The sequence below is a fragment of the Athene noctua genome, chromosome 13, assembly GCF_965140245.1.
Source record: "Athene noctua chromosome 13, bAthNoc1.hap1.1, whole genome shotgun sequence".
NCBI lineage: Eukaryota > Metazoa > Chordata > Aves > Strigiformes > Strigidae > Athene > Athene noctua.
The window spans coordinates 23,992,915-24,005,220 of NC_134049.1; the positions used below are offsets into that span (position 1 = coordinate 23,992,915).

At 52.5% G+C, this 12,306-nt stretch overlaps 1 non-coding gene across 1 annotated transcript; it reads left to right on the top strand.

The window, feature by feature from the left end:
* Positions 1–9,028: 9,028 nt before the first annotated feature.
* Positions 9,029–9,110, top strand: TRNAS-AGA (transfer RNA serine (anticodon AGA)). Its single transcript has one exon. It is a non-coding gene; the product is annotated as a tRNA-Ser (tRNA).
* The last annotated feature ends 3,196 nt before the right edge of the window (positions 9,111–12,306 follow it).

Sequence of the window (12,306 nt, forward strand, 5' to 3'; positions counted from 1 at the left end):
CTGCTCCAGCCCTCTCTGCCCTGCCGATCGCAGGCCCTGTGCACTGACACCCGGCGCCCTGGCACCTTCAGGGCAATGCTCCACTCGAACATTCGCACCTGGCACTTGCACTGACCATGACGGGCACCTGCTGCCAGGCTTCCAGAGGCCTGGAGAGGCAGGACTCCAGGGGCTACAGCTGCAGCTCCCAGCGCCTCGTGCTCAGCTGGACACCTGAGACATGCTGCCCCGGGGGGATGGTTTCACCCCCCAGATGGCATCTCTGCTGCTTCCAGGGAGCAAGGGCAGGCAGCTGTGTGGAGACAACCAGCCATGGTGGCAGTTGTGGGGCGGGCTATTAGCCCCGGCTTTGCTTCTCAAACTTATCTGAGGGGGACTCCAAGCCTCCTGAGAGCAGTAGGGTGGGGACATTGCTACAGGGAAGATGGTGACCTCCCGGCAGCACCTCCAGCCTCACGGGGACTCAGGGTGGGGTGAACCCTCGACCAAAGACCACGACTGCTCTACAGGTTGATGGTGAGTAGGGGTACGGTTTGTGAGAGTGGGAGAGATCTATGGAAAGCGCAAGTTTGAGCCTGGCTGAGGAAGTGTGGAGGGGCAAAGTGAGAATAAATGGGAGGTGTGGATGACTGGGAGGGAGAAGGGAGACGGCTTGTGTTGGCGGAATAGGTTGGTCTGGATCTTGTTGCCGGCTCTGGCAGGCATTGCGCAATGCCTGAGCATGGACCAAAAGGCCAAACGGCCCACAAACACAATCATTTCCATCACTAGATGAAAATAGCTGTGGTTCCCTCTTGGCTCTGGAGGAGGAGAGCGGCGCTGAGTAGATGGTATGGAGGTGGTACCTGTGGCCGTGCCTGTCTGCATGCAGAGCAAGGGTGGGAGGTGGTTGCAGTGGAGATGGCGAGCACGAGGAAGGGCTTGAGGAACGGTGTGTGCAGGCGGCTGGAAGGAGGAGGCCGGCCAGTCTGTGAAGTGGAGGAGCAGGAGGCCATCCAGGCTCTGATCTGGAGGAGCAGGAGGCAACGCTGCCCACAGGTGCGCTGGCGGAATAGTGCTGAGCACAGCTGCTTTCCAAGCAGTTGACCCGTCTTCATGATTCCTGGCCAATGCTGGCAAACGAGTCTTCAGCCTGGCTCCAGGACGGCTGCCTTGACATCTTCTGCAGGCAGGCTCTTCTGCTCAGAAACCACCCAGCTTTCCCCTGGGGTTTTCAAGCCACGGCCCTCGCCTCCCTGCAGCCTTGAGACCAGCTGAGACCAGTGCTTTCTGCCTGCGGGGAGGGCTCCACGCTGTGCTTCTGACAGTGATCCTGATACAGGAGCCAGGAGAAAGGCCTTTTTGTCCTGGAACTGCTGGTGGTGCCAGCTGCAACTGACAGGAAAAGGATGATGCCATTGCCAGGTACAAAGTAAGAGCCATATTGTCTAGGTTGTTATCGTAATATATTATCATATATTCATTATAAGAAACACTAAGGCTAGGTATGCAATCTGGGTGTGCATTGAGATGAGGCTTGTTTTTTATAATTGCTCAGAGACCTGTTTGTCTGAGCTGAAGTTACTCTGGAGACACTGACCTACCCTCTCCAGGCTCCAGCACTGCAGAGACTTCCTGAAGATTACTGGAAATTGATGTAGTGATGTTCCTGGTGATTCATGGAAAAAAGACCGTACAATTCGAAATGAAGTTGTAAAGCAGGTATGTTTTACTCTGGCGGGGGTGCAAGGGGATTTCTCTACAAAGCTTGCACACCAACAGCACATTTTACCAAAAATTCATAGTGTGAATATACATATTCACTGGATTACATAACACAAACATACATATGCGTGAGTAAGGCTGGGTTAGTACTAGAGGCTGGTGTCAGCAGTTTATGTTCTCTTTGCACCTGCGCGTTGCCTCCTGGTGAGCGTCTTCGGGGGTCTTTGGGAGGAAGGCTCGTAGTCTTTCTCACCTTGTTTTTTCCTTGGAGCATGCACAGATTCTCTTGGCCAGTTTCTTGAATAACGAGTGTTTTTCAGCCGGTTTATTCATTCTATCTTATCTAAGAGAACCAATAGAACTTCTACTATCCGTACATGGCTATCTGTACTCCTTACCAAGACCCAACTATTTAGAGCACACCTGTTCCCCAAGGTCAAAAACATGATATTTTGCTGAACACTGCAGTTCTTGGTAGACTTTCACAGTGAAGTTTTGATGAACACAGTAGTCCTTGATAAAATTCCACAGAACAGTCTGGGCAAGCAGGATTCTTAACAATATTCAAAAATACTATAAGCAATACTATAACTTAGTATAAGTAAGTAAATAAGTTGCTATGCAGTTTTCTCTAAGTAAATAAGTCTCAAAACAATAATCATTTATCTGTATCACTGGTAACTAAAAAGCGAGACACCCTCATCACTCTTGCAGCTTATGTCCTCTGAGCCCACGGTGCACAAAGCTTCGTCAGTCTCTCATTCCAGGGTTGCTTAAAGGAAAAAAAGCCATGTTCTGTCCTGTGTTGATAGTCCAAAAACATTCTTGGCAGTGGGGTTATATGTAGAGAATGTGTTACCACAGTATTTACATACTCCCACTCTGCCATCAGCAGTGTTACAAGTAGGTGGAGTTACAAAGAGGGGAATCATAACTGTGCATGCTCAGTTCCTACTGAAATGCCCACTGTAATGCTTGGTTAGAAGATCAGCATGATCTCAACATTGTCATCAGGGACATGGATAGTAAGGTACCCGACAACAGCCTGTTTGAAATACAGTTGCTGATCCCAAGGGTGGAATGTGGTGCAAAGGCTCCTGAATGCTTAACCGTGTGGTATAAAAAGAGCTGTGCTGTTGTTTGGTACCTCAGCCTGACTGGAGCCCTTAGAGATGACCTCATAGCCACTGTCAAAAAAGATGGATCACAACTGTTACCATAACATCAATGAAGAAATCATGAACTTTAGACGAACTTTGCTTCATTTTAATACCAAAACACAGCTCCTGGTTGAAGGCTGCCCACCTCTAAGACCCACCAGGCCTTGGACACTCCCCTCGTGCATGTGTGGCAGCCTCACTCAAGAAGGGCGGAGATCCCTGATGCAGACGAGGAGTAAGGTGTGTCACTAGGCATAAAAGCTGACTTCTGGACAATGAAAATTTGAAGTTTCCCCACCAAGGATCATGATGATGGACGACAGAGTCCTGGCTGGACCCGGGATGCCTTGAGATCAGCGGTGGTAGCTATAACCGTTCCTTCTCTTCTTTCTAAACTTTACTTTCCCCCTTTCTTTCACCCATCTCTAAGCAATCCCCTTTGGTGTGGTTGCCTTAATTTTGCACTTTCGAGATTGTAGTAAACAAACCATCATGAGTCCACTGAGTGGAATGTGACACCACCCTAACCTCCTCTGACAGTCACACTGTCTACATCCAGAGCTAAAAGCCAGTGCTTTTCTCCTTTCCACTCCATATACTTCCCCTGGCATTTATTCCCATGCCACCAACCAAAGCAAGAATTGCAATGACTCCTTTTCACACGGCGTTTGCAAACAGCAGCTGAGAGGACCTACCAAAAGCTCTGTATTAACATTCAGATTTGACCAAGAGGGACACTGGTCTTTGACCACACTCACAGTAAAACAGGGTTACTGTGTGTGGCTTTTCTTATACTTCCACCTCTGTCAATTGCTTCTTGCCCACTCACTGGGCAGCACTGACAAGAGGATGGGTCTCTCTTCTGTGCTCCAGCTGTCCACCCGCCCATCCCAGGTGTCTGAAGAGATGCATAAGATGCCACCTCAGTGTTCCCTTCCCCAAGCTAACCAACCCCAGCTCTCCCAGCCTGTTCTTGTAAGGCAGCTGAACCGAGTCCTTGACCATCTCGGTGTCCCTTTGGCAGGGCTGACAGAGCCCCTAGATTTGCACAAGTGGGAATAGGCCACAGAAGGACACCCATGGAGTCCTCAAAAGGGCACTTGGCATGCAGATGTCCAGGTCTCCTGCAGAGGAAGGGAAGTTTGCATCAGTCTTTCCGATGGCTGCTCAGTGCAGATTAGACCAAGAGAGAAAGCAGAATCAACAGCATTCAGTTAGGGGAATACTGCTACCTGCTCCAGAGTTCACGCTCCTCTTGAGCACAATGAGTGCTGAGAGGTTTTGGTGGCACAGCATTGAGAAGACAAATACATCATTCGTGAGACCAAACAGAGACATTGGACCTAGCTTTGTGCTTGACTGAATGCCGTGCTTTCCTGCTGAGAAGCTTAGGAGGGTTTTTCTTCCAAAACACCTGTGAGTAGCAAGCTGCATCACCAAAACAAAACGAGGCACAAACCTGACTTCCAAAACAAAGCAGAGCCAGAGGAGACACGAAGAGTGTAGTGAACACTACAAGTGTAGTGAAGACAGGGTAGAGTGTCTTTGTGTTAGAATCAGGGGGAAGGCCAACAGGGCAGATGTTGCAGTAGGAGTCTACTATAGGTTACCCAACCAGGAGAGAGAGGTGGATGAAACATTCTATAGGCACTTAGATGATATCTCACGATCGCTTGTCCTTGTTCTTGTGGGCGACTTTAACTTCCCAGACATCTGCTGGAAATACAACACAGCAGAGTGGGACCAGTCCCAGAGATTCCTGGAATGTGTGGGAGAGAACTTCTTGACACAGCTGGTGAGAGAACCGACCATTGAAGGTGCCCTGCTGGATCTCCTCTTTGTGAACAGAGAAGGGCTGGTGGACGATGTGGAGGTTGGAGGCCGACTAGGGCACAGCGATCACGAAAGAATAGAGTTCTCTATTCTTAGAGAGGCCAGGAGAGAGCTAAGCAGGACTGACGTCCTGGACTTCGAAAGGGCTGACTTTGTCTTGTTTAGGCACCTGCTTGACAGGATCCCCTGGGAGACTCTCCTGATGGGTATAGGGGCCCAGGAAGGCTGGGCGCTCTTTAAGAAGGAAGTGTTAATGGCTCGGGAGCAGGCGGTCCCCAGGTGCTGTAAGAGAAGCTGGTGACAGAGAAGACTACCCTGGCTGAACAGGGAGCTTTGGCTGCAACTCAGGGAGAAAAGGAGAGTTTACAGCCTTTGGAAGAAGGGGCTAGCCACACACAGTGATTACAGAGAGGCTGTGAGGCTCTGCAGGGTGGAAATCAGGAGGGCTAAAGCCCAACTGGAAATTAATCTGGCTTCAGCAATCAAGGACAACAAGAAATGTTTCTGTAAGAATGTCATCAGCAAAAGAAAGTCCAGGGAGAGTCTCCATCCCCTGCTAGATGCAGGAGGAAACATGGCAACAGGTGATGAGGAGAAGGCTGGGGTGCTTAATGCCTTCTTTGCCTCAGTCTTTAATAACAAGACCAGTTGTACTGAGGGAATCCAGCATCCACAGCCAGAAGACAGAGACTGGGAGAACGACCCCCCTGCAATCCAGGAGACAGTCAGTGACCTGCTGCATCACACAGACACACACAAGTCTATGGGACCAGACAGGATACACCCGAGGGTGCTGAAGGAGCTGGCTGGGTGCTCGCCAGGCCGCTTTCCATTATTTACCAGCAGTCCTGGCTGACCGGGGAGGTCCCGACTGATTGGAAATTGGCCAATGTGACGCCCATCTATAAGAAGGGTCGGAAGGATGATCCGGGAAATTACAGGCCTGTCAGCTTGACTTCGGTGCCTGGGAAGCTGATGGAGCAGCTCATCCTAAACACCATCATGCAACACATGAGGGACAAGCAGATGCTCAGGCCCAGTCAGCATGGGGTTATGAAAGGCAGGTCCTGCTTGACAAACCTGATCTCCTTTTATGACAGAGCGACCTGCTTATTGGACGAGGGAAAGGCTGTGGGTGTGTCGCGGATGAAAGTATTGACACGGTAAAGATTTAGAAAAATAATCTAGATTTATTAATAACTAACAACTATTTGTCATTACAAAATAACTCAGACAGAAAAGCGACTTATTCAGATTCTAAAATGACAAGATTCACTCTAACTTACTTAACGGTACCTTAATTTATACACATATGTACATGCGCATACACAAACCAGACATATACGTACAGAAACAAAGGGGTTTGGGTTCGGTAAAATGAACACAAAAGGGACAAACACACAGGAACAAGGGTAAGGGTACGTACCCACACACACGCACACCCACCAATAAACAGGTGAAATAGAAGCCAGCTCAAAGAAAATTTCCCTCTCGAGTTTAGAGCAAATACTCACAATGCCTTGGCATTCCGCAACGGGCGATAATTGAGACTCAAGCGGGGGGACTTCGCCCTGGCCTTCCGTCTGGAGCAGACGATACCTGGGAGGCGTCCCAACTCAGGGGAGATGCTGGTCACAGGCCGCTGCGATCCAGGAGAGCTCAAAGGGCCTCTCTGGTGGTCGCAGTTTATAGGGTCCAAGATGATTGACTTTTGTCAAATGCTATCTGGTGCCTTCCGGCAGTTGCACAAGAATTTGAATAACATGCAACCCTGTTATTGTTCCATCTGACCACATCCCAGGCACAGGTGTGTCAGGCCATCAGGAGACGATGGGCCATTACAACTTTTTCCGAGCAATCAGAGGGGGGCAGGAGCCAGGCTCCTCAAAGTTATTCAGTCCTTATCTCCATAGATTGGTGTATGGCTCGGGGGAATGTGGATGGAATCACACCTGGCACCAAGCAGCCCAACAAGGATGGCAGGGAGGGGCAGGAATTGCACCACCACAGGGTGTTATTTACGTTGACTTCAGCAAGGCCTTTGACACCGTTTCCCACAGCATTCTCCTGGTGAAACTGGCTGCTCGAGGTTTGGATGGGCACACACTTTGCTGGGTAAAACCTGGCTGGATGGCCGGGCCCAGAGTTGTGGTGAATGGAGTTAAACCCACTTGGTGGCCGGTCACGAGTGGTGTCCCCCAGGGCTGTGTTTTGGGGCCACTCCTGTTTAACATCTTTATTGATGCTCTAGACGAGGGGATGGAGTGCACCCTCAGTCAGTTTGCAGATGACACCAAGTTGGGCGGGAGTGTTGATCTGCTCGAGGGTGGGGAGGCTCTGCAGAGAGACCTGGACAGGCTGGAGCCATGGGCTGAGGCCAACTGGAGGAGTTTCCATAAGGCCAAATGCCGGGGGCTGCCCTTGGGCCACAACAACCCCCAGCAGCGCTACAGGCTTGGGGAGGAGTGGCTGGAGAGCTGCCAGTCAGAGAGGGACCTGGGGGTGTTGATTGACAGCCGGCTGAATACGAGCCAGCAGTGTGCCCAGGTGGCCAAGAAGGCCAATGGCATCCTGGCTTGTATCAGCAATAGCGTGGCCAGCAGGGACAGGGAAGTGATCTTGCCCCTGTACTTGGCGCTGGTGAGGCCGCCCCACTATTACTGTGTTTAGTTTTGGGCCCCTCACCCCAAAAAGGCCATTGAATGACTCGAGCGTGTCCAGAGAAGTGCAACAGAGCTGGTGCAGGGTCTGGAGCACAGGTCTGCTGGGGAGCGGCTGAGGGAACTGGGGGGGTTTAGTCTGGAGAAGAGGAGGATGAGAGGAGACCTTACCACCCTCTACAACTCCCTGAAAGGAAGCTGCACAGAGCTGGGTTTGAGCTTCTTTAACCTAGTAGTAAGCAACAGAACAAGAGGGAATGGCCTCAAGTAGAGACAGAGAAAGTTTAGACTAGATGTCAGGAAGCATTTCTTTACAGAACGGGTTGTTAGGCGTTGGAATGGGCTGCCCAGGGGAGTAGTGGAGTCCCCATACCTGGAGGGGTTGAAGAGTAGGGTCAATTGAGCACTTGAGGAAATGCTGTAGGTGGGAACTGTCATTGCTAGGTGAGCGGTTGGACCATATGATCTTCAAGTTCTTTTCCCACCTAGCTGATTCTCTGATCTGTGATGAGGCATGCTGTGCAGTGAGGAGAAGTTGGCACAGATCCCTCTTGCCAGATGAGGTGAGGACACACAGTGTATCAGCAAGCCATGGCCAAGCAGCCACTGCTGCAAGGTCCCTGTCTTCCATAGTGCTCCAAAGGGGATGACCCACGGCATTCAGCAGTTCATAGTGCAGAAGGGGGGAGGCAGACACAGCCCTGAGCCTCCCAGGCCAAGGCCGCCCCCAGAAGAGATGGGAACCCCCCCGGAGCTGAGGGAGCTCCCAACAGCAGCCGACAGAGAGGATCCCACGGCTGTGCTCTGGGGGAAAGAGGTGAGGATGGGGCCCGGCAGGGTCACCACCACCGGGGAGGCCAGGATGGCCACCGTTGAGTCAGCGCAGCGGGCGACACAGGGCTCAGTGCAGCTGCTGGACAGTGGGGTTGGGCCAGAGGCTCCCGCAGGGGCGTGGGGGACAGGGTGTGCAGCAAGACATCTCTCGGTGAGGGAGGCAAACCTGAAACACAGAGCAGATGGGAAACACAGACCCCAAGATAAACGTGTCAATCATTTCCTCACCTTTCTCTGCAGATACACTTTGCTGCCCTCCAAGGCCTGACCTTGCGCTTTCCATAGATCTCTCCCACTCTCACAAACCGTACCCCTACTCACCATCAACCTGTAGAGCAGTCGTGGTCTTTGGTCGAGGGTTCACCCCACCCTGAGTCCCCGTGAGGCTGGAGGTGCTGCCGGGAGGTCACCATCTTCCCTGTAGCAATGTCCCCACCCTACCGCTCTCAGCAGGCTTGGAGTCCCCCTCAGATAAGTTTGAGAAGCAAAGCCGGGGCTAATAGCCCGCCCCACAACTGCCACCATGGCTGGTTGTCTCCACACAGCTGCCTGCCCTTGCTCCCTGGAAGCAGCAGAGATGCCATCTGGGGGGTGAAACCATCCCCCCGGGGCAGCATGTCTCAGGTGTCCAGCTGAGCACGAGGCGCTGGGAGCTGCAGCTGTAGCCCCTGGAGTCCTGCCTCTCCAGGCCTCTGGAAGCCTGGCAGCAGGTGCCCGTCATGGTCAGTGCAAGTGCCAGGTGCGAATGTTCGAGTGGAGCATTGCCCTGAAGGTGCCAGGGCGCCGGGTGTCAGTGCACAGGGCCTGCGATCGGCAGGGCAGAGAGGGCTGGAGCAGGTAGTTGTGGCCGAGTGGTGAAGGCGATGGACTAGAAATCCATTGGGGTTTCCCCGCGCAGGTTCGAATCCTGCCAACTACGGGGTGCTGCAGCCTCCTTTTGGGCTGCCTGCAGTTGGCCCCACGTGCAGCCCTGGCACTCTGGGTGCCTGAACTGGGCACCCCTGTGCCTACCACGCTGGTTCTTGCCTCCTCCAGAAATGCCAGCATGGATGGCAAATTCTCCTCCTATTTACAAGACAGGCAAGTTAAAGGGGCTTAATAAGAGGTCCACTGTTGTGGGTTCTTGAGCAGAACTTAAGAACCTGACCTTGCCGCACATCCCCACCAGCTCCTCTTCCCTACACCTGAAACTACAGCTGCTCTGGTAGCTTGATCTTGGCTGGCTGACAGGTGTCACTCCCCCTCCTCCACTGGACAGGGGGAGAGAAAATATAACAAAAGCTTTGTGGGATGAGACAATGACAGGAAGGACATCCACCACTTAAGACCACGGGAAAAACAGACTCCACCTGGGGAAATAAATGCAATTTACTACCAATCAAAGCAGAGTAAGAGCGTGAGAAATAAAAACAAATATTGAAACACCTGCCCGCCACCCCGCCCTTCTTCCTGGGCACAACTTTGCTCCTGATTTCTCGGCCTCCTCCTCCCAAGCAGCAGAGGGGGATATGGAGTGGAGGTTGTGGTCAGTTCATCACACGTTGTGTGTGCTGCTCCTTCCTCCTCACTTTTCTTCTCCTGCTCCAGCATGGGCTCCCAGCTACGGGGACCATGAACTTATCCAGTGTGGGTCCTTCCCATGGGCTGCACGTGTTCATGAGCTGCTTCAGTGTGGGCCCTTTCCATGGGGTGCACTCCTCCAGGAACAGGCTGCTCCAGTGTGGATCCTCCACAGGGTCACAAGTCCTGCCAGAAAACCAGTTCCAGCATGGGCTTCTCTCTCCATGGCGTCAGAGGTCCTGCCAGGAGCCTGCTCCAGCGTGGACTTCCCCTGGGGTCACAGCCTCCTTTGGGCACATCCACCTGCTTTGGCTTGGGGTTCTCCACAGGCTGCAAGTGACGTCCACTCCACTGTGGACCTTATTGTGCTGCAGAAGGAGAGCCTGCTTCACTATTGTCTTCACTACGGGCTGCAGGGGAATCTCTGCTCCCGTGCCTGAAGAAACTTCTCCCCCTCCTTCTTCACTGACCTTGGTGTCTGCAGAGTTGTTTCTCTCACATAATCTCACTCCTCTCTTCCAGCTGCTGTTGTGCCGCAGCATTTCCTTAAATATGTTATCACAGAAGTGCTACCACCATTGCTGATTGGCTCAGATTTGGCCAGTGGCGGGTTGGTTTTGAAGCCATCTGGCATTAGCTCATTCAGAAATTTGGGAAGCTTCTGGCATATTCTCACCGAAGCCATAGACGCAGCACCCCTGTTACCAGAACTTTGCCACGAAAACCCAGTACAGCTGCTCATCTCCATAGAGAGCCTGCAGCCATCACTGGTAACAAAGGGAAGACTCCTCATGGATCTGAGATCTTGTCTGTGGTCCTGGAGATATTCTGCCTGACTCATTCGCAGCCCTTGCACATATGGACACCTTTTCCCAGGGGGATTTCCCAAATTTAGCTTAAGGATGAGATGATGAGGGGTGGGTCTCTCCTGTCTCCTCCTCTTCTGGGAAGGACATGGAAGGGCAAAAGAGGACATGGTGGAGACTATGGCATCAGGAGACCACCCCCTGCCATCAGAGACTCTGATGGGTTTACTCCCTCACAGCCTATGAGAGGCAGTGGGGCTGCTGGTACCCTGCCTGGGTGATGCAGCATCTTAAGGAAGAGTGAAATCCTGAGGGGCACATGCAGAGAGAGCCTGGAGAAAGGGAAAGAGAGACAAGCCCATTGCTAGTGCATGTCCATTCCCTGCAGCCATGCCACTGAATGTGGGGGAAACAGTGCAAGCAAAGGAGAAGCTCAGTCACCTCATCCCTCCTCTCACCAACAGGCTCTACCAGCTCAGCCAGTCCAGAGCCTTTCTGGAACATCTCAGAGGATCTAAGTTTAGTGAACACTCAGTCCCGCTGGTCAGGCCCTGCCTTGGGCTGACTGGGAGCCACTTGCACCCTGAGCAGTGTTGGGCAGGACAGGAGTGGCCCCGGGCACAGAGAGGAGGGTTTTCTCTGTCTCTTTGGCACACTGCATGGTGGGAAGGGCAGACCTCAGCTGTTGGGGAGGAGCAAGGGCAGGGCTGTGCCAGAAGCAACGACAAGCCGGGAGCTCTTGGGCAGCACAGCACAGCACAGCACAGCATGGGCAGGGGAAGGCCCTTGCAGTCAATGTGAAAGGCAAGGCCCTAACTGCTATACAACTTGCTTAGAGAAATGAACACGGCCTAGGACTAAGAGCTTTTACCTCAGGATGAGCTGAAGAACTACCTTAAATCACCCCAGGCCAGCTGCCAGTGAGGTTTCCAGGGAGGCATTTATCCAGACTGGACAAGGGCACAGGATAGAGGAAGGGAAGGAAATGTGAGTGCTGGCAGTGCCAGAGACCATCAGGCAAGACTGTGGGAGTTCCCAGCCCTGATGCTGGGAGCAGCAGAGTGGCACAGTGAAAGCATGCTGGGCCCATAACCCAGAGGTCAATGGTTTGAAATCATCTTCTTCGAATTGCATTTTGTCTATGCTCCTGACAGCTGCTGCCTCTCCCAGGAAGTTTTAACCTGCCCTGCTCCGCTCTCTGGGCACCCATGGCCGTGGCCCTCCTGCTTCTTCAGTCCCTTCTCTCTGCCACTGACACCTCTTTCTCCTTGGCCTTCTTAGGAGCCAGCACTCCCCAAGCGTCCCTCAGCAAGGCAGATGGGTGGGTGTGGAGCAGCAGGCAGAGCTGCCCACACAAGGAAGTGGCTGTCCTGGGGACACAGGTGTGTTTCTCCTTTCCCACCATGAAGCTCAGTCCCAACTTCCGAGGTGCAGAGAGGGACCTCCAGGAATCTGCAGGTGGAAAAGAGTAACTCAGCTGCTGCTACTTTGGGAAACAGCAGTATGATCCGCTTGAACACCTGGGGACTTTCTTCATCCTGGTGTGTTTGCTGCTGCGTCCACCTGCAGGTCCATCCAGGAGCAGGGCTGAGCAGGTATTCCCAATGGGCCATTGTGTGGAGTGGAGGGGCAGAAGATAAGTCTATTTGTGCAGGGGAAGAGCAGCAGGTAGGAAAAATTATGGAGAAGTAGAAGTAAGGCCAGGCTCTGGGCTGAGGGAACACAAACTAGGCTGACAGACATTCATAT